Source organism: Octodon degus, unplaced genomic scaffold (assembly GCF_000260255.1).
Source record: "Octodon degus isolate 3935 unplaced genomic scaffold, OctDeg1.0 scaffold00187, whole genome shotgun sequence".
Lineage (NCBI taxonomy): Eukaryota > Metazoa > Chordata > Mammalia > Rodentia > Octodontidae > Octodon > Octodon degus.
This window is the reverse complement of record NW_004524763.1, coordinates 3,940,542-3,960,851: the sequence shown is the minus strand read 5'-3', so window position 1 is coordinate 3,960,851 and position 20,310 is coordinate 3,940,542. Positions and strand designations below refer to the sequence as shown.

The 20,310-nt window shown below is 39.6% G+C and overlaps 1 protein-coding gene across 1 annotated transcript in view; it reads right to left on the bottom strand.

Annotated features, from left to right (window-relative positions):
- The window catches only part of Hhla2 (HERV-H LTR-associating 2), an 85,573-nt gene extending 70,490 nt beyond the window's left edge, over positions 1-15,083 (bottom strand). Inside the window, exons 1-2 of the mRNA XM_012517533.2 lie at positions 14,896-15,083; positions 14,505-14,556 (exon numbers count right to left, since the gene is read on the bottom strand). The gene's annotated coding sequence lies outside the window, so the exon portion shown is untranslated. The remainder of the gene's footprint in view (positions 1-14,504; positions 14,557-14,895) is intronic.
- Between the last annotated feature and the right edge of the window lie 5,227 nt (positions 15,084-20,310).

Below are 20,310 nucleotides of genomic sequence, written 5' to 3'. Positions count from 1 at the left end.
AAGGTGGTTGGGATAGATATATAGTTACATTCTCTTAATGACTAGAGTGATTTGTTTTAATGGTGTTTGTAAATACGATATCATGTCCGCATCTTGTACAGCAATTAACCACTGGGAGGAATGTATGCAATGTGTTAATTATTGAAACTGTCCTACCAATTTGATTTGAAAAAAAAAGTGAAAAGTTTTGTGATATTAGATTACAACTGTTGTTTTGTTAAAAAAATAACACACACACACAAATTAAGAGTTAAAAATTAAAAACCCCAAGAACTCAATCTTGAAGAATTTATCTTCACACAATTGACCATTAGGCAGTTATTAAATATTATTTTCTCCTTGATATGGGTAAAGTTCATATGATACTACATTTACTTTAAAATACTTGAGCATAGGCACTCTGATGAACATATGCATTAACCTTAAACTACTCCCCCAAAATGGTTGCTTTATGTTTGAAGAATCCTATTCAGAAAGCACTCCAAAAGTGTGTGCTTTGGAAGCAATTACAAGAGCTTTAATGATAATTAACAATATCAATATTGAAGGATGTGCTAACTAGCACAAGAGATGCTCAAAATATTTTTATTGGTGAGATACAGAGAAGCACATCTACTCTTGCATGAACAGAAGTATTATGGAAGTCCACACTCACAGAAGTAGTTAACATTAGCATATTCCAGCATTTGTTTCCAGTGATTGCAAGGAAAGAACATAAGGAATTTCAAATTCTAGGAGACAAGAGTTCTGGTATATTACCAAGCCTGCATGAACAGATTTTGTGACTGTTTCTGAAGGTGTGTGTTATTTGAGATTCTCCTGAGAAGTAAATAGATGACTAAAGGAGTCACTGGGAGGAACACATATTAGGGAAAAGAGTTGAAGAAGACAGGGAAATAAGCAAATTGTGATGAAGACCTGACTTTATAAAAGAGACTGGCAAGGAAGGAAGAACAAGCAGGAACAATCTTGGATAACTGGGGTTCCACGAAAGTTTCAGGCAGACCAATGGGGAGGCTCTATCTCAAAGTTACCCAAATGCAGAATCTCATCTTTTAGCAAAGGGCATGGCTTTCTATTCCCTGCCATGCTCAGCGATTGGTAGAGAGCAACCATGGAAATATGCCTTGGGAAAATGAGATGCTAGATCCAGATACTCAAAAGTTGGCACTGCCAATCAAGTATGTTCCCCAAACACTAGGCCTGAGTACTTTTTATAAATGCAATAGTATACATGGCAGAATTCAGGCTGCGAAAAACCACTTAGTAAACAGATTGTTGAGTACCTCCAGTGACCATCTAATCATCAGAAACAAAAGTATAGGGCCACTGAGATAGTGCAGCAGTCTAAGCACCTGCCTAGGCAAGTACAAGGACCCAGGTTTAATTCCCAGTACACATGCCATGCCAGCCCTGCCCTGGGCATACCAAGCTGGCCACTAAGACTGGACATGGTGGTGCATGACTGTAATCCAAAAGCTGGGGAAGTTGAAACAGGAGGATCACTATGAGTCTGAGCTGTGTAGTGAGATCCTGTACCAACTATATTTTTAAAAAAGAAGCAAAAGTATAAAAATATGATGACTATAATGGCCAAGTTAGATTTAATCTATTTTCAATAATAAAGGTAAGCAGAATAGAGTTCCAGTGTGAACATAGCATGATCCCTTTCCAAATCCAAGTTATGGTGGTAAGGCAGGAGATAGTGTGGGAAACATCCTGCCTGAGGCTTCACTACAAGCAAGGTGCCTGTCAGTTCTTAGAAAAAGAGTGTCCTTCCCTAATCACACATCCTTGACAGCCAGTACAACAAGCGTACTCTGCTCTAGCCCTTATTGTGCCTTTTTGACATCTGGCATGAGTCAAAGGAGTATGTGCTTCAAATGTTTTAGAATAACCAAGGGAGCTTACTACATCATTAGCATTGAGGAAAACCTTGATCTTCCTGGAGGGCTCTGGTAGCTATGCTGGTTCCAACTATATCCATATAAATTAAAAAACATGCCCTTCTGATGTGAGGTTGGATACTTTCAATTAATTAAAGAGGTCTTAAAAAGTACCACATCAGACTCCAAGAGTCACAAAAGATCCCAATAAATACTTATAAATTAAGTACAAATACTTAACCCAATAAATACTTTAAAATGTAGACAGGATCACTCTGAGTCAAACTCATTCGAGTTGTAGGCCATTACTGCTCTGTAGGGTACAGAGTATACTGACCCTTTAATAAGCCCTGATTTTCTTACTAGTTCTGTGTGTCCTGCTGGAGTCATTGTTCAAGATAAAAATACCTGGATATCAGTTGAATATTAGACCATCTGTCTAGTAACAGTCAAAGTGACAAGAATTTTACTAGCTATCTCAGTTATTCTTTAAGCACTTTACTCCTTTCTCATCCAGACTCATGGGCTTTTAATTCCCTATCCAACCTTCTTATCAAGGTATTTTCATAAGACATCGTTAAGGTTTAAATTGAAAATGCCCCTTTCGATCATATGTGTGCAAAGGCGATGATTTCAGAAGATGATCTGATCATGGAGGCATTATACTTATCAGTGAATTAATCCATTAATGATTTATAGTTGATACAAATCAGCAGTGAGGACCCATGGGAGGAAGTAAAGTAAACCATTGGGAGTGTGTATTTGGAGAGTTTAGCCCTTGCTCTAGCTTTTTCTCTCTCATTCTGTGTCCTGGTTGCCAAGCATTGGGTAGCTTCCTTCCACCAGGCCTTTTGCCATGCCACTTCTGCCTTGGAGTCATGTAACCATGGACCTAACCCTCTGTAACCATGAGCCAAATAAACTTCCATTTAGTTGTATAGATGTCAGGTATTTTGTCCCAGTAATAGGAAAGCTTATACAAGCACTGTAATTAAAACATACATAGGAAGTTGAGCTTTGCATAGTAAGAAAAGAGAAAAGGAACAGAAAAAGAGCATAACAAATTGGCCAAAGCACTGAGAGCTACCTTGTGAATGATATTGTATATGTTTGGAGAGAATGAGAACAGTGTTTCCCAAAAGAAGTTAAGGAACTATCTACACAATGTAAAGTGAGCAACAATAGACAATACTGACAAAGACCGAATAGGAATCTTTCAGAAACCCCATAAGTCATGCAGCACACAGTAAACTTCTTACCTGACTTGAAAGTATAAACAAGTACAAGCTTATTTGAGGTAGACTGTAAGAAGATGGATGGGTACAACTCACTTCACAATTTAAAATGTACGGAGCCACGGAGCACATACATAGAGAGCATTTGATAACATGAATGTTTCTCTAAATCATAAGGTGATACATGGATTTTTTCTTCTCTGTCTTTTCTATTTTCTGGAATAAATGAATTGGAAAAATGTTCAAGAAAACCAACTCAGGTCATGGCATATTTCCAGAAGTCAGATTGAACATGATCTAGGTCAAGCCTGTTTTCAGTGCAGTTTCCCACATGACTGGTCAACTCTAAAAGAATCCTTTAGATCAGGTCAATTAATCTTGCTATCTGTGGACAGATTTTGTAGCTCATTCATCCTGGTGGACATATTTAGGAGAGAGTGTTAGCCAAAATAGAATTTTTAATTAGAACCATTTGCATAGTCATCGATGATGTCTGACTATACTCTCCCTGGAAAGTCCTTTCTCCAAAATCATTTCTACTTTGTCTTAGAGTGAGATCTAAATTAAAACGCTGTTCTAGTAATGATTAAATTCAAAAATGGCTATAGAGAAAGTTAATTATTTCTTTAAGAAGAATTCTCCCTGTAGCCTACCTATTTCACCTTCATATATTTGTCACAAAGTTCCATTATTAAATGTGTGTATTTTTATGTGAAGTAATGACTGGTACCTACCCTATGACTGGTACTTTAAGATATTATTCCTCCATGAGACTCATACTCCCACTTGTCAGCTTACTTTCTAAGATACATAGACCTGTCACTAAAGAGCCATAGCTGACACTTTAGCCACCCCCCCCCCAGCAGAGGATGATGAAGAACAGACCTATCCATTAAAGGATACCTGGCTAATATATTAGAAATCTAATTACACCTTAGTTTATCATAATATAAACTTGACTACTTGAAGGGTGTGAACTGCCACTAGGCACAGTATCTTCCTATTTAAAAGAGACTCGCTTTCTTCAGAACAGATCCCATTCCACACAAGGACATATGATGGGTGACAGAAGCAGGACTAGATTTTCACTCACCCCATCAGCTGGATACCCTAGTGCATTGTTAAGTCTGAATAACTGTCCAGAATATCCATGGTTTATGTGCTTAGAAGACCTTAGTTTAGTCCCAGGAGGAAATCCTGTCACTAAAGCATGCTTGAATTCTAAACCTATACTGAGTAGACCAGTGTTGCCCAGCTTCTCGGATTTCAAGGACTAGTTAGATTCCAAAGTAATCACAAAGTCTTGGATGAGCCAGATCTTCAAATTTTATTTGACAAACAAAACAGGATTTAAAACATACAATTTAATGAGACTAATAATTTTATATTTTAAAAGCCCGATGCATACTCTGGGTAGAAAGCTGCATCGGTGCACAGGGCATGGTGGACCAAGCTGTTGCTGCCCCCTCCACAGCCTCCTCTGTCCTGCCCGCCTCGGACCACACGGACTCTCTGTCCCGCCTCCAGCCCACCCAGCTGCTTCTGCTGCCTTCCTCACTGCTGAATCCCTATGGGTCTGTCTGGTCCAGTGTCTGACTGAAGAGTCACAGAAGGGATCTCAACAGAAGTAGAAGCTGTTACTATTTCTGTGAATTATACCAAGGAAAAGTATCAATGGTTATATATCAGCCTGTTTACTATTGATCAAATCTGCTAGGCAAAACTTCATGAGAAGAACATCACTACATAGTTTTGCCCCTGATGGCTGACACAGAATAGGTTTAAATAATTATTTGTTTAATGGATTAAACCAACATTCTTTATATAGTGTTTGCAACAAGAAATCTGAGTTTTGAACCAGAGAAAAGTGTTCCCTTCTTTTGATTATTTTTTTTTAATTTTAGGGAAGGGTCTACAGGGTGTTCAGGCTCTCATTACTAGATCGTTTTTTGTTTGTTTGTTTTGTTTTGTTTTTTTGCAGAACTGGGGATTGAACTCAGGCCCTTGTGCTTGCCAGGGAAGCACTTATTCTACTGAGCCATCTCCCCGGCCCGTCATTACTAGATCAGACTCATAGTGATCCGCCTGTTTACAGCCTCCCAGGAGCTGGGATTACAGGAGCACGGCAGTCTCAATTGCTGTTTCATGCCCAGTCTCAATTGCTATCTCAGCACGCCCCGGGGGCAGGGCTGACATGGCAAGCCTGGGGATCGAGTGGCCTGCCCCTGCACCTGCTTGCAGTGCTTTAATCCACTGAGTTATTTGGCCAGCCCTTTTTATTTATTTTTTTCCTTCTTTTAAATATTGAAGATTATATAAGTTGTTTTTCTCCTGGCCCTGTTTCCAACAAACTTAGACACAGGCTTATATTCCATAATAGCAAGTGTATTAAATTTTCTGGTTATAGTATTTACAGTTTCTTCTTTCATGTTTTTAAAATCACTTTTTACTCTTTATTATAAGCCATTCAAAGCTGTTTCAAATTCCTTTTTGTGAGAGATAAAGGGTACAAATAAATAAATAAAAGCCTAATAATGCAGCATCTCACCTGTTCCTGAAATAAAGTGCTGACATTTCAAATGCACCACGTTGTAAAGGTTAGATGGTTAAATGCATTCCTTTTCTGCTACTTCAGATTACTCAAATAAACACCAACCACATGCAAACCACACAAATAGATCAGACTTGTAAACGAAGGTAATTTTAAGGGGCAGGTAGATATATGAAATTAAGAGAAAAGAAAATGCAAAGTATAGCATTCTAGCTTTAAAAAACAAACAACTTTAAGAAAATCACGACATATACCTCTATTTATGCTTATTTCTATGCCCTTTTAAAATACCGAGAAAAATCCAACTACCAGCTGCGGTACTTCCCAAAGATTTTGGAGATGCATGAAGATTTTTCTCTCTCCATGAAGCTTATGTATATCTGTTTGTAACATTCTCAGTGGGCCAGACTAGCACTCTCTAGTTGGGTAAATAATATATAGAACTGGACCAAATGTCAATTAAAGTTCAAATTCTGCACAATTTTCTAATAAAGAGGATTTAACACAAAATATGCAGAACTGATGATCACTAATTGGCTTTATTACTCATATAAAACACACATCACCTGTGGTGTCCGGTTTATCACCTCAAGAACATCCAGAAGGCGAAATTCCCACCATGAAATAAATCATTTTAATGACTCATGTATTTAAGCATATTAGACTCCTACAAGTGCAAAGCCTTTCGAAGTTCTAGCCAGTCACTTCCTCACGTGCATGATAAATGATCCACAAGGGAGTTAGAGGACTTGTTGAGGCCACACAGAGAGTACATATCAGTAGGGCTGAGCTCCCCTACCCGCCTGCACTGGGATACTCACCAGCAGGGCGAGTCCGCCAAAGAAGAACCAAATGGCAAAGTTTTCAGCTCAGAGAAAGAAAGTCCTACAATCCCTGGGCATGTGCTTAACCTACAAAGACTGTTACTTGATGAAATGTCACATGAGCAGTATGTTTTCCATATCCTTAGAAACATCCCCATGTGTTCTTCAGTTGCCAGGGACCTTGTCTCCAAAGCCATAGAACAAATGCCCTTCATCAGTATGCACAACACTTATGAAAGACCCAGGGCGCAGTTGTGCACTTGAGGACTCTCCTGAGGGCAAGAAACGCACCCCAGAACACACTTGACGAGCTACCTTGAATTTAATCTAATTCCTAAGGGTGGAAACCTCTGTTGAAGAGCTTAATATGAGCACAAATGCCCCATTTTCAATCCATCGGGATATAAAAGGCACTTGCTCTTCAGAAGAGCTGAATGGAAGCTTGGGCACAGAGCCGACCATCTTGCTTGGTAGGCACAACAGCTTTTGTATTAAGAGTAGGAGAGAAAATCCCAGCTCAAAATGGCAGGCTGCTTTTCTGAAGGAAACACCTGAGCCTTGTCTGCTAAGACACTTGACAAGCGGGTGATAGCAGGAGCTATAGAGTCAGCCTGAGTTTGACTTTCAGCTCCAAATTTTATTAGATGACTGATAATATTGTAACCTGTAGATTATTTCCTCAACAGTAAAACGAAGGCTCTGAAGGCTCGGGGTGGTGGTGGACACAAGTAATTACTTTAATCCTCACTACAACCTGATAAAGCAAATGCCTAGCTCTACCACAAGTATACCAGTTCACATTCTAGCACTCTCTCTTCACCTTCTGCAGCTCTCTCAACTTGTGTTCTGACAGGAGAAATTTTTAGGACATGCAGAGAAAGAAGCAATGAGCATTGCTAGGGACTACTAATCCTAATATGTCAACTTCATTAGATTAAGAAACATCTAACAGATTACAAAGCACATTCCTGGGTATGTCTAAGTGAGTTGCAGAGGTGTGATCCTAGGTTGTACAGATGGCCGTGCAGCCCTTCCTTTCTGGCACTGTTCCTGTGCTCTGCTCCCTGCTGCCAAAAGTTAAGCAGATTTCTCTACCACATCCTTCCACTATGATGTTTCTCCTTTGAAGCACCTAGTCATGGATGGAATCTCCCACAACTGTGAGCCAAATCAGTCCTCTCTTCCTTTGGTTGTGGGTATCAGGTGTTCCATTCTTACAATAGGAAAAACTGATTAATACAGCTAGGCCTGTTCCTCAGGCATCTGGAGCCCTAACAAACTCTTCCCTACCAAACCCCTTCATTCTTGTCTCAGTCCATTGTAAGTTGATACAACAAAAACCTGAGAATAGAAACTTTATAAAGAAAATAAATATATTTAGCTCCCAGCTCTGGGGGCTTAAAGTCCAAATTCAGACAGCCCTATCTGTTCACCTTGTGGTGAGACCTTCCTGTTGTGTCCACAACATGGAGCTCTTGCATAACAGAAGCACGTGCACAAGAGCCCTTGGACACAAGGTACAGACTAAAGCACATGGCAAGTAAGGAAGCAGAGGCCAGGGAGCCACCAGGCCTGCTATTTTATAAAAGCTTCTTGTGTAGAAGCTAATCTACTCCTGCATGTCTTGACCAACTCCATGCCAGTATTAACCCCTTTACCAGCGTGGCCATGGACTAATCATAGTTCACTGAGCCTCACCTCTTAAAGATCCACTTATCTTTCAATACTATTACACTGGAGACCAAGATTCCAGCGAAAGAACATTTAGGGAACAAACTACAGAATTCACCTAAGAATATTCTTATTCTGTATAATATTGGGATGAAATGAATGTTAAGAACATATTTAAAGGAAGAAAGACTGTACAAAATGGCAAATGCAAGCTGTAGTGGTTAATACATTGTGTCAACTTGGCCGGATGACTCTCAGCGCACTTCAGGCTGGTGGGGGTCCTGCCCTGGGGCACAATTGGTTCTGCCCCCAGAGTGATTCAGCACAAAGAGACCATATAAAGGGGCTGAAGAAGTCGTCGATGTTCCATTTCAGAGGAACTTCAGTCTTTGCATTCAGCTTGGATTTCATCGCCTGACTTGCAGCATAGACTCTTCAACCTCTGGCTTGGATCCTTCACCTTCCATCGCAAACTCTTCAGTCTTCCATCGCAGACCCATCAGCTGACCAGTAGAAACTTGCACAGAGCACAGCAGCGAGCTTCAGACCTTGGGACTGAACTCCTCAGTCTGAGGTGTGTAGACGTCCTCTGCGCATTCCCCCATCTGACTCTACAGCTGACTGTTGTAAGCCAATCTTGTAATTCCTTATACATTATATATTTTGTGTTAATATCTGTTCCTTGTATTATACCTGTTCCTCTAAGTAAAACCCTGACCAATACACAAGCTTAAGGATACACTGGTAAGCACAATTCTTTTAAAGGGCAGTAATATGCCATAGATTTGCTTCGGTCCTGGCGACAGAGTGGGTGCCATAAGAATACTGCTTACAGTTTTATGGCTGTTCCCCTAGCCTCTTTTATTTCTTTTCTTCCTTAACCTCTTTTTCTAGATCAGTTATTTTCAAAGATGCAATGGCTAGTAAAAGAGTTTTATTGCTATCCTGCTAGTACTGTGGGCACTAATGAAAATCAACCAGTGCCTCCAACAGTCCAGTCTAGCAGAAGCTATGCATGATCATACTGTATCGCGGTGCATGCTAGACTCACACGAGAGAAGTGAACACCAAGAAGAGAAAGTGGTGTCTCCTCTGAAAAGCAAGCATCAACTCAAAGAGAACTGAATTTTGCTTTGCAAGTTAAGAAAGATTTAAATGGGGCTGGCCAAATAGCTCAGCAGATTAAAGCACCTGCAAGCAGGCGCAGGGGCCAGGGGTTCAATCCCCAGGCCTGCCATGCCGGCCCTACCCCTGGGGCTTGCTGAGACAGCAATTGAGACTGGGTGTGGTGGCGTGTGCCTGTAATCCCAGCTCTTGGGAGGCTGTAAACAGGTGGACCACTAGAAGTCCAATCTAGTAGTGAGACCCTGAACACCCTATAGATCCTGTACTAAAAAATACGAAAATAAATAAAAGATAAAAAAGATTTAGCTGAGATCCAAAGGGAGTCACCATGATCATGCAGAGGTGTGGTAAATCAGCTCTTACATACTCTGAGTTTCAGTTTCCACGCTCTAAGTTAGGAATGCCTTGCCCCAAATCACAGAAGTTCATTTCTAAGTGGCAAAGTGTCACACCTCCCCAGCGGCTATCACTTATGATAAAGGCAGGGTGCATAAAGCATCTGTAAATATGGGCATGACCCATGTGTGTCATGGGCAGATAGTTATGGGTCACCTCATACTTGAGCCGTGAGGTAGCAATGGAGTCTGGGAAGGATGTGGCTGGCCACACGTGTAAGCTGAGGCACCATGCTCTGAGACCACACCACAGCACACAGTAGTCTGAAACAGGGAAAGAGACACAGGAATTCTCTCGGCACTTTCTCCAGAAAAAAAAGAACCACCCAGGAACACAGAGCTCATGTCCACAGCACAGTGGAAGTGATGGATCCGCACCTCCCTTTTGCCCTTGCTGAGTGGTTCTAAAACATATTTCCTGAAAACTCCACACACAATCAAATGAGTGGCAGTGGTGACCTCACCAGTAATGCAGCTTTGTTCAAACCTCCTTCTTTCATTCCTGGTTTCACTCCCCTCCTTGTAATTCACAGTCCTATTTGAGGCACCACAAGACTATGTGCGCTAGCACTTTCCAAAAAAGAAGTTGGTTATATATGTTTCAAGTCTGAGAAAATCTGCTTGCATGTAATCTCAGAGTCTGAATTTCTAGTCTTGTGTCGCATTTGCATTTGCATCTCTGATCATCACCCAGGTGTTAGTACTCCTGAAGATCAGGACTCCACATGCACTGCTAATAAGCACAGTACCATGAGTCTGGTATCAATCCAGCCTCTCCAGAGGCTAGATTCTTAATGTGGGGCTGATTTCTCTGTGATTTACAAACTTTCACTTAAGCCTTGCATCCAGTCTGTTCCTTGAGGGTGGTCATCTGGCGTCTCCTTCGTTCTCACCATCACCACTCTGCTACTTGGGAACTGTAAATGAAGTTCACAGTCCTCACCTAATGCCTCACTAGATTAACAAATTTTCTTCATTATCTCTGTTAAATACACCCTTAGTTCAGCTTCCCAGTAATGGAACTAATCATGGGGATTATGAAGCAGTTGAGTCACTGAGAAGAAACTCATAAGAAAGCTGTCAAGGAATAAAGAAGTAGTACAGAGAAAGAAGCCATGTGTTATGGTTTGTGTGTAGCTGTCCCCTCAAAGGCTCATGCAGTTATGGGGTGGACTTCTAGAGCAGGTGATTAGACTTGCTCTCTCTTGCATTGTTGCTGCTCCTTCCTCCTTTTTCTTTTGCTGTTTTGCTGTTTTCTGCCACCTTCTGTGTTCCATTCTGCCTTGGAGCCAGCTGAGTATGGACTGAAACCTCTGCTAATTGTGAGCTGAACAACACAGCCCTGTTCATACTTTCACTGAAGGTCTATCTGTATCTTTACATGAATCAGTCACTGTCTATTGTTTATACCTAGGTGGGATGGACATAGCTTCCCAAGCATCTCAGAGTAAAGGCAAGCCTACAGAAAGAGTGCATTCATAAGTTATGAGCAACCAATATTCACAGAAACTTGGCTTTGGGTGCACCTTCTATAAAATGGACTAAGAAAGGCATGAGCAGAGGCCACTGCTTGGATTGACACCTGCCTATTGACGTGGCTAGAGGTACACCAGGAGTCACAAGGAAATAGTAACTGCCATATGTTTTATTTATTTATTTGCCACAGAGTCTCACTATGCAGCTCAGACTTGTAGTGATCCTCCTGTCTCAGCCTCCTTGGCACTAGGATTACTGGTGTGCACCACCACACGGAGTTTCAGTGGCAGCCATGGCAGGGGCAGGCTCAGCGTGTGGTACCAGGGATCCTTGCACTTGCCAGGCAGGCTCTTAGACCACTGAGCTATCTTCCTAGCTCCTCATAAAGGAACAATTAGTTACAATAAAATGAAATAGAACTTTAATAAATAAATCAGAGAAAATTGACCCCATGAGTGATGGTAATTGGAAAAGACTGAACCCATCTGGTAATCGGCACTAACTAACAGGAAGCTACCCCAGCCCACAGACTGGAGAGACCATGGAGGAAGATGGCATAAAAAATTCAGGACTGCCTGGGAGGTGCTGGGACCATAGAAGAGATGAGAAGAGATGACTTCTGCCAATAAACCTCAAGAGACAAGACACCTGGCTTCTCCCCATCCTTAAGATCTTCAGCTTTCTGCATGTGAAATCCAATTGCACAAATATCTACGGAAACCAGAGAGGAAAAAGGAAGCTGGGACATGTGACTCCTACAGTACACATCAGAGTAGGAAAAGGAGAACAAACAAAGGCAAACTGGCAAATACACAACCACTATGTTACATCTGCACCCCTCTGTTCATACTGAATTCTTTTTTTTTTTTCTGCAGTACTGGGAATTGAACTCAGGACCCTGTGCTTGCCAGGCAAGCACTTATTCTACTGAGTTGTCTCCCTGGCCCCCATACTGAATTCTATGCTTAACACACAGCTGGGATGCAACCATTTCTCACTGCTGTCCTATAGAATAAGCTGGTTTGGGAATACACATATCTCTTTAGATTAAAACAGAAGTAATCAAATTTCTGCCACATCCCAGTCAATGTATAAACTTAATAGAATCAAGGTTATATGTGTCATGTTGTTTCTGTGGCTCAGTGCCTAGTTCTCAAACTGAAAAATACTGACCTGGAAAGCTTCACTCCTCCTGACACCCACTGCCAGCCCCAAATTAGAACTAGGCAAAGGGAAAGAAAAGATTGGAGGATTTTGAAGATAGCATTAGGAATTGAATCCATTCTATGTATAATTTTGGCACTAATTGACTTGTTAGAACACTTCCTTCCTTTGAACTTCCATTGTTTCCCCGTAAATATGACTAAATAATGTCTGATATTTTAAAAATGTTAGCCATCATTTTAAATGTTTTGACAAGCACTAAATAACATAATTAACCACAGGTCCAAACTCAGTTGACACATTTACTTGTGTCTCTATTAATTGTCAGTTTACATCAGCACTGGGGATGACTCTAGAGATAGTCTACGCAAAGGCCATACCAAGGGGCTCAACAAAATGATTATCGGCTTATTAGGAAACAGAAAAAGATGGGCCTCTCAGGTGTTGTTCTCTGCTACTTGCAAATCAATCTTGGGGAGAAAATATCCATCACAGGTTTGCTATGAGTAGAATAATTTCATAGTGTATACATGCTATATGCAGACAATGATCCTTTATTTTTATTTAGTAAAATGAGGAAACTAAGCAATACAATTATGTAAGTGTTCTCATTTCTATATTGCTTTAAAACAATTTGCAAGGTCATAAGATACAATCCTCTGCCAAGTTTCTAGTACATTTTCATGGACAGTAAAAGCATATCTAAGAAATAGTATTTTGTGAAAGTGTATTAATACGTAGCTACCTAAACTTCATTTGTGCTAAAAGTGATGACTGAATATACCTCTTCAATGTTGCATTTAAAACGTTTCTGTTCTCAAGGAGGAATTTATATACTTGAGCAAATGACATTGAGTCAAATATAATAGTAAGTACTTGCATCTTCCCTAAACTCAATTTTTAAATGGTCTCTTGAGCTTCAAATCAGTCTTGCGATGTGCTAGAAGGGCATTCAGTTCTATATCTGCTGAGAAGAGAAATCAAATCTATAATCATAACAAACAAGCAAATTTATTCTCCCTGCCAATATGAATGCGAAATATAGTTCATTTTCAGTGATTAACAACTTTTGAGAATCAGAATTCAGATCATCATACTATAAAAATTTCTCTCGATAATCCAAATGAATTACTCTCACTTGCCAAGAAATTAAAAAAATAACTAAGCCAGCTGATTTTTCCGAACAAGAGGGGAATAATGTGTCATTAACTTCAGCAGAATATGATTGATGAAAATAACACAAGGATATTAACTCTCGGTTTTGATGAATTTTGCCTTCTTCAGGTATTTTTTCCCCTGAAAGCAATTTGTAAAATGTGTAACTGCGTTAGATCCATGCAAAATTCATTTTTCCTATAAGTAAATAACAAAATTGGGGATAAAGTACATTTTTAAGTTAGCCTAGAATTTCTCTGTAACAATATTTTTCTCTGATCTAGGGAAACAGAAGTTATGTGGGAATATAAATCTGGGGAGTTGAGAGGATAAGAAAGGTGAAGTTACTGTCAAAAAAAACACTAAATTGGGCAGGGGAGATAGCTCAGTAGGATAAGTGCTTGCCTGGCAAGTGCAGGGTCCTGAGTTCAATCCCTGGTACCACAAAAAAACAAGTCAATAAATAAATAAATAAGAACACCAAATCAAGCTCAATGGATCTTTATTGGCCAAATCTAGAAAGTTTCAGGACCAAAATAAATGATAATACCAGATTATAAACCAAATAATTTGTAATAATCCATGCATGTATATTGAAATAAATGAATGTTTATTTAATAACTTTTGTTTCTCAAATCGCCCCCAAAGAACTCACATAGATTCCAATCTTCTCAGCAGTTGGAACTTAGTTTATCTCCCCTTGAATGTAAACAATACTAAATTATTAACTTGCAATGACTAGAGTACAAAAAAAGAAAAGGAAAGGAAAGAATTTTGCAATGGAAAAACCTAATCAACATCAACTCAACCAAAAGCCAAATGAATAATCTTTTACCAAGTACCCCTCTATACGTGATGAGAAGGTCACTATATCTATATAGTATTCTGCCACAAAACACATAACCTCATTCTAATCATTAGAAAATTATAAGCTTAAGCCAGGATGGTTTTACAAACTGCATGATGATTATACTTCAAAACTGCCAAGGTCACAAAAACCAAGGGAATACTAAGAAACTTACATCTGGAGAGGACACAGCTACTCAATGTTGCTGTGGTATTCTGAGGTGCTTCCTGGAAAATAGAATGGAATTACTGGAAACACTGTCAAATTGAAATTAAATTTGTAGTGTATTAAATATGTAGTATTGTACCATTGATAATTTAAGTTTTAACATCTGCAACATGAATAAGATATTAACCTGGGGAAGCCTGACAAAATTAACCAGAAATAGTTGTTGCAAAAGTCTAGAGCTTTAAAATTGTTCCAAAGTTTAAAAATTTGAATTACTCAGACTAGAACAAAATTTTTAAGACACAATACATATAAAGAGGTACAATATAGTAAAAATATTTCTTCAAGAATTCTTAAAATACTGGCAAGATGGTGGGATAGAAACAACCAGCACTCACCTGCTCATCTACAAAGAACCAAAGCAATAGGAGTTTAATTGCACAGCGAGCTCAGCCACCCTGGGAGAACATTAGACTTTAATAAGAAAAATAAAAAAGCTTATAAAATCTAGAGAATTTGAATAGCAGCATAGGAAAAGGAAAAAAAATATCCCAACGCCTTCCTTCTTCGGTATGCAGTCAGGAGAGATGTGTCTCCACTCTACGGGTCCAAAGATGAAAGACTGAGTCACAGCAATCTCTGGTGGTGCCAACCCTACGAAATGGACAATTTCACAACCTTTATGGACTTTCACCTCAATAGATAAGAAAGCAGCAATATGTTCAGAAGTCTAGCTTTGGAAAATGAGTTTGCTTTATGTTCCAGAGATAGCCCAGTGTAGCGTAGCTAGAGCCACCTTGAGCAGGGATCCACTGTCAAGGGTCAGAAGCGCCACAAGATGCGCAGATTGCACAACGGACCCTCGATCTAGGCAGTGGAGTAACCCACAGCACATGTGTTCTTGTGTTCTTTTAAGACAGAAGATGTTAATGTATGAAATGTTCTTTCTAAACTAAAACTTCAGTATTCACTTTTAATCACAGTGTTAACATTTTGCAATAAATAGCTGGTTTTTGAGTTGCAGTTTGGCACTCAGGTCTCTGAAAGGTTTGCCATCACAGGAGGGAAACTATTCAAAGCCTAATGTATTCCGCCTCAGAAAACTATACACACACACACACACACAAACACACACACACACACACACACACACACACACCCCTAAATGGTATACACACAAGAATGTGATATTTAATAGATTAAAAAAAAACAAAGGGAAAGAAAGAGAGAAAGGGAGAAAGGTATTGCCCATAGTTTAATTTTCATGCTGAACCAATAACACAGGCTAAGAGAATTAGGCTGAAACAAAGCATGTGACACTCAGCACATCCTGTGATGCGAGCTTGTGGTTGTGATACAATGGGTTATAAGTTTTAAATACACAGGAGGAGGGGAATATTGCACAGAAGTACATCACATACATACTATTAAGCAATTTCACTCTTGCTTATTGAACAAAATGAATAAATGTCACATTCCAAATATACTATACACTATAGTTCAAAAGGGATGGATCTCAGGAACAACATGTAAATGTCCAAAAAACAAAATAAAATTCAACTTTTAATAAAAACAGTTCAAAGAACAAGAGAGTATAAGCCTATATGCTCTAAAAAATAATAGCCAGAATGTATTGATAATAAAATGAGTACTTAAAAGCAGGCCAAACAAAAGAACAAGATGAAAGAGGATTGTAGATCTAAGGGAAAAAAAAAAAAACTATGGGTTAACATTTCTAAAGAGAACAAATACCAATACAGAGACAGTGAAGTACAACAGATACCACTGAAAACCAATTTAGATGGCCCTCAGATGAAAGAAATGAATGCAATCAAATATGCGTAAGTCTCAGAACACAACTAATGCAAAACCTGATGTCAGTAAGTTATCAAAAGGCGCAGCTGACACAAAAGAAAATTTTCCTGAAGTGAAAACAAGATTAGGGGGCCAGGGAGATGGCTCAGTAGAATAAGGGCTTGCCTAGCAAGCACGAGGGCCTAAGTTCAATTCCTGGTTCCACAAAAAAAAAAAAAAAAAAGAAAAAAAAGAAAAGAAAACAAGATTAGGGCTGGCCAAATAGCTCAGCGGATTAAAGTCCCTGCAAGCAGGCACAGGGACCAGGATTTCCAACCCCAGGCCTGCCCCCAGGGCACACTGAGATGACAACTAAAACTGGACTTGGTGGAGGTGCCTGTAATCCCAGCTCTTGGGAGGCTGTAAACAGACATCACTATGACACTGAGACCCTGAACACGCGATAGACTTTTCCTTAAAATACAAAAAAAAAAAAAAAAGAAAGAAAGAAAGAAAGAAAGAAAGAAAGAAAGAAAGAAAGAAAGGAAAAAAAAAAAAGAAAGGAAATTGAATCTGTTTATCAAAAACAAAACAACAAAAATAAACAAAGCCAAAGTTCTGCATGGTGACATAAGCCTGTAATGCCAGCATTTAAGAGGCTGAGGTAGGAGGATAATGGCAAGTTTGAGGTCAACCTGGATTATATAGTGAGCTCTGTTCCAGCCTGAACTACGCAGTGAGATCCTGTCTCAGAATAAAAAAAAAAAAAAAAAAGTCCAAAGTCCATCAGAAGTTAACACAGAATAGGCTCAGAACCACTACATATTCTAATTAAGCAGTTGATGTCAAATAAATATCAGCCAACAAAGAAATGAGGCAATGGTGGAAGAGAAAAAAAAAATAATAACTTTTCCATAGAAAACTGAAGAACTTGCTGATTCCCTGATTGTCTTACTTCCTGTTAGTCTCTGTGGTTGTCATGGAGCCAGCCCAGAACACAAAACACAGCACTACAAATAAATATCTGTATTAAAAGTGAATTCCTGGGCTGGCCAGATAGCTCAGCGGACTAAAGCACCTGGGGGCGCACTGAGATGCACTGAGACTGGGCGTGGTGGTGGCTGCCTGGAATACCAGCACTTGGGAGGCTGAAAATAGGAGTATCATTATGAGTCCGATCTACATAGTGAGACCCTGTAGACCTTGTAGACCCTGTAGACCCTGTCCTAAATTCATTTTTAAAAAAATGAATTCCTTTCCTCTTTCATATTTTGACTTCCAATTGCACAATTCCTTCTTGACTGACATGGCCAGAAATAAAATCAAGAAAGGCTCTGTCCTAAAGTAGCAGCCACTTTTGGTTTTAGAAACCCCTTCTCATAAGCTACTAATGAAGGAAGTGACTCCAGCTTAAAGAAGGGACAAGAAACAAAAACTGAAAAATGAATTCACAAAAGTTTATTACTTCCTTGAATAAAACAGAATATCCCAGACTGTCAGAATTAAGGAATGCTCACCTGTAACCTAAACAAACCAAAGTACAGTTGGCAAGGAGAAAAGTTAGGAGAGAAGTCAAATAGTCAGTAAAATATAGAAACATATGTCAGCAAAACAAGAGGAAGTAGGTTGAATCCTGGGCAGTAGAATATTTACAATGTCCTACTCTTCTGGTGTCTACTGTTTCACACTTGTTATCTAGTAACATGTACCACACTCGTGGCAGAAGACAAAATGAAATGAGGTACTCTATTCCAGCCTTGTTTCTACTCCATAAAGATGTCAGACTGGTAAATGCATATTCCTTTCCTACCTAGGAAAAAACCCACATCTAGGCAACTAGTTAATCATACATTCCTGAATAAAGCAGGCGGTGAAATTGCAGCACAAAAACCAAGTCTCAGCTCCAGCTCCTGATTTGTTTTATTTCTTAAACCTATAACACATCTCAAAATTTTCTCCCAAAATAAGAAAAACTTCAGCTTAGTTGTGTGAATTAAATTAGATTTATCTCTTATGAAGAATAAGCAACACACAGACATCTCATGTTTTTTAAAAAAGGTCTAAGAGTCTCTCAGTTTAAAACAAGAGATGTGATGGTCAAAGGGTTAAGGTAGAAAGCTGAGAGGAAGAAGCTATAAAATATGCTGTGTGGGTCCAGGAACAGAGGAGGTGACAAAACAAGCCCCTTAGGTCATTTAGATCAAAGAACCCTCAGAGAAAAATATTACAAAAATTTGTCCAATAGTAAAACTACCATGGGAATCCTCAAAATTCCAAAAGAGAAAGAGGGATAACACAGTCTCTAAATTAGCCTAGAGAAGAAATGAGGGATGTCAGAAACAAGGGGCTGGGCATCACTGGGCGTAGGGAGAGGACATTCAGGTTATGTGGGAGAATGTGGGAAAGAGTAGTGAGCTTGATGAGGCGTCACCTTAGGAAGAAAGACTGCCAAAGTATAATTCTAGAAAGCAAATGCCTCAGAAACAACAGATGTGCTTAGAGTCTTCAGAAAGAAAATGAATATACGTGGGAAAATAGAGCCTATGTATTTTGGGTATTCAATTGTCTATTTCTGCAGTCACGTCTCTGGAATTCACAGGCAAGACAAAAAGATGGTAAAAGAATAGGTAAAAAGCCTTTGAAAAACAGTCTGCAGAACTCTAGCAGACTATGCACCATTAAAAGCACAAAAATGTACAAGAATTAAAAATGTAATCTACAAAGCCTGCCTAGGATATAAAGTTTTTTGCATACAAAATAAGTTAAATTCAATAGAGAAAGTGAGTTTGGAGGGCCTAACTCTTCATGCTCAAAAAACTCCAACATCAGAAGTTAGGAACAGTATTTGTGGATGTATAATCCTCTCCCTTCTTCTCAGTAAAAGGGCAACTTTCTTCTTTAATTATAATTCCATGAAATAGTTCAGCTGCATTAGAAGCTAACCCTAAATACTTTATACCATTAGTCACTTTTGATTACACCCAATCCTAAAATTTAGATAAATATGATGGGATTTTTAAAACAAAATGTTTGAGTATATAACATTCTGTTAGAAACAGTAACAACAAATCCTGAATCTCCTTTGGCCAAAAGAGGAAGTTTCTGAAACCTAGTAGGCTCCTGGGAGACTCAGGCCAGCTTGATCTAGGGCTGACCCCACCAGGTTCCCATGTCATCCCCCAGATCCCACAGCCCCAGGTTTGCTCTGTGTAAAACTCACTTCCCTTGTGGTGAAAAAATAGCTATAGACCCTTCAAGTCTGTCAACCCCACACCATCAAATCGCGTGAAAAGAACAGGGCCTTCACCAGCACCTCTTACTATAAAGAGGAACTTATTTCCTAGGACCTTCAGCAAGACCACGTTTTTTCCTGTCACCAGTTTACCTAGGTTATGCTCAAATTCCATCCATTGCTCTGACTTCTACTCCCTGACTGGCTTTTCCTCAAAACACTATTTTAGTAAATCGGCTGGACATGAATCCTTGAATCATCAGCGGCTTCTAAGGCAGATGGTCCTTGAAATCCCTACTCTTCCCACCCACCCCGCTTCCTCCTGTGGCTGCAAAGGCCAGCTCTGGCCACTGTGAAGGAGCCACTTGCTTACTAATTTCTTCTGTACTGCTTTTCCCATTAGCCTCCCAACCACTTTCCCTGCTTCTCTCCAACAGCCTCACTGTGTTCTCCACAAACACCCCACTAATCTGCCTTGTAGCTGCCCTGGTTTCCTGCTACCTTCTTGCTTCAGCCGAAACCTGATTCTTTTCCAAAAGCACCATTTCCCTTTTTCCTTCTTCTTGAAGAGTTTCCTAACTTTCCTAACTTCTTCCACAATGGCAACTATGGAAACAAAGCTGGCAGTCTGTCCTACAACAATGTTCATTCCAAACTATCATTTCTATATTACAGCTTCAACATTTTACTGTCTGGATCTACGTTCCCTCTGACGTGACCCTTGCACCACATGGAAGCTCCCTAGGGAGTGGGGATACTACTTAAGCCATATGGAGCGTAAGTTTTG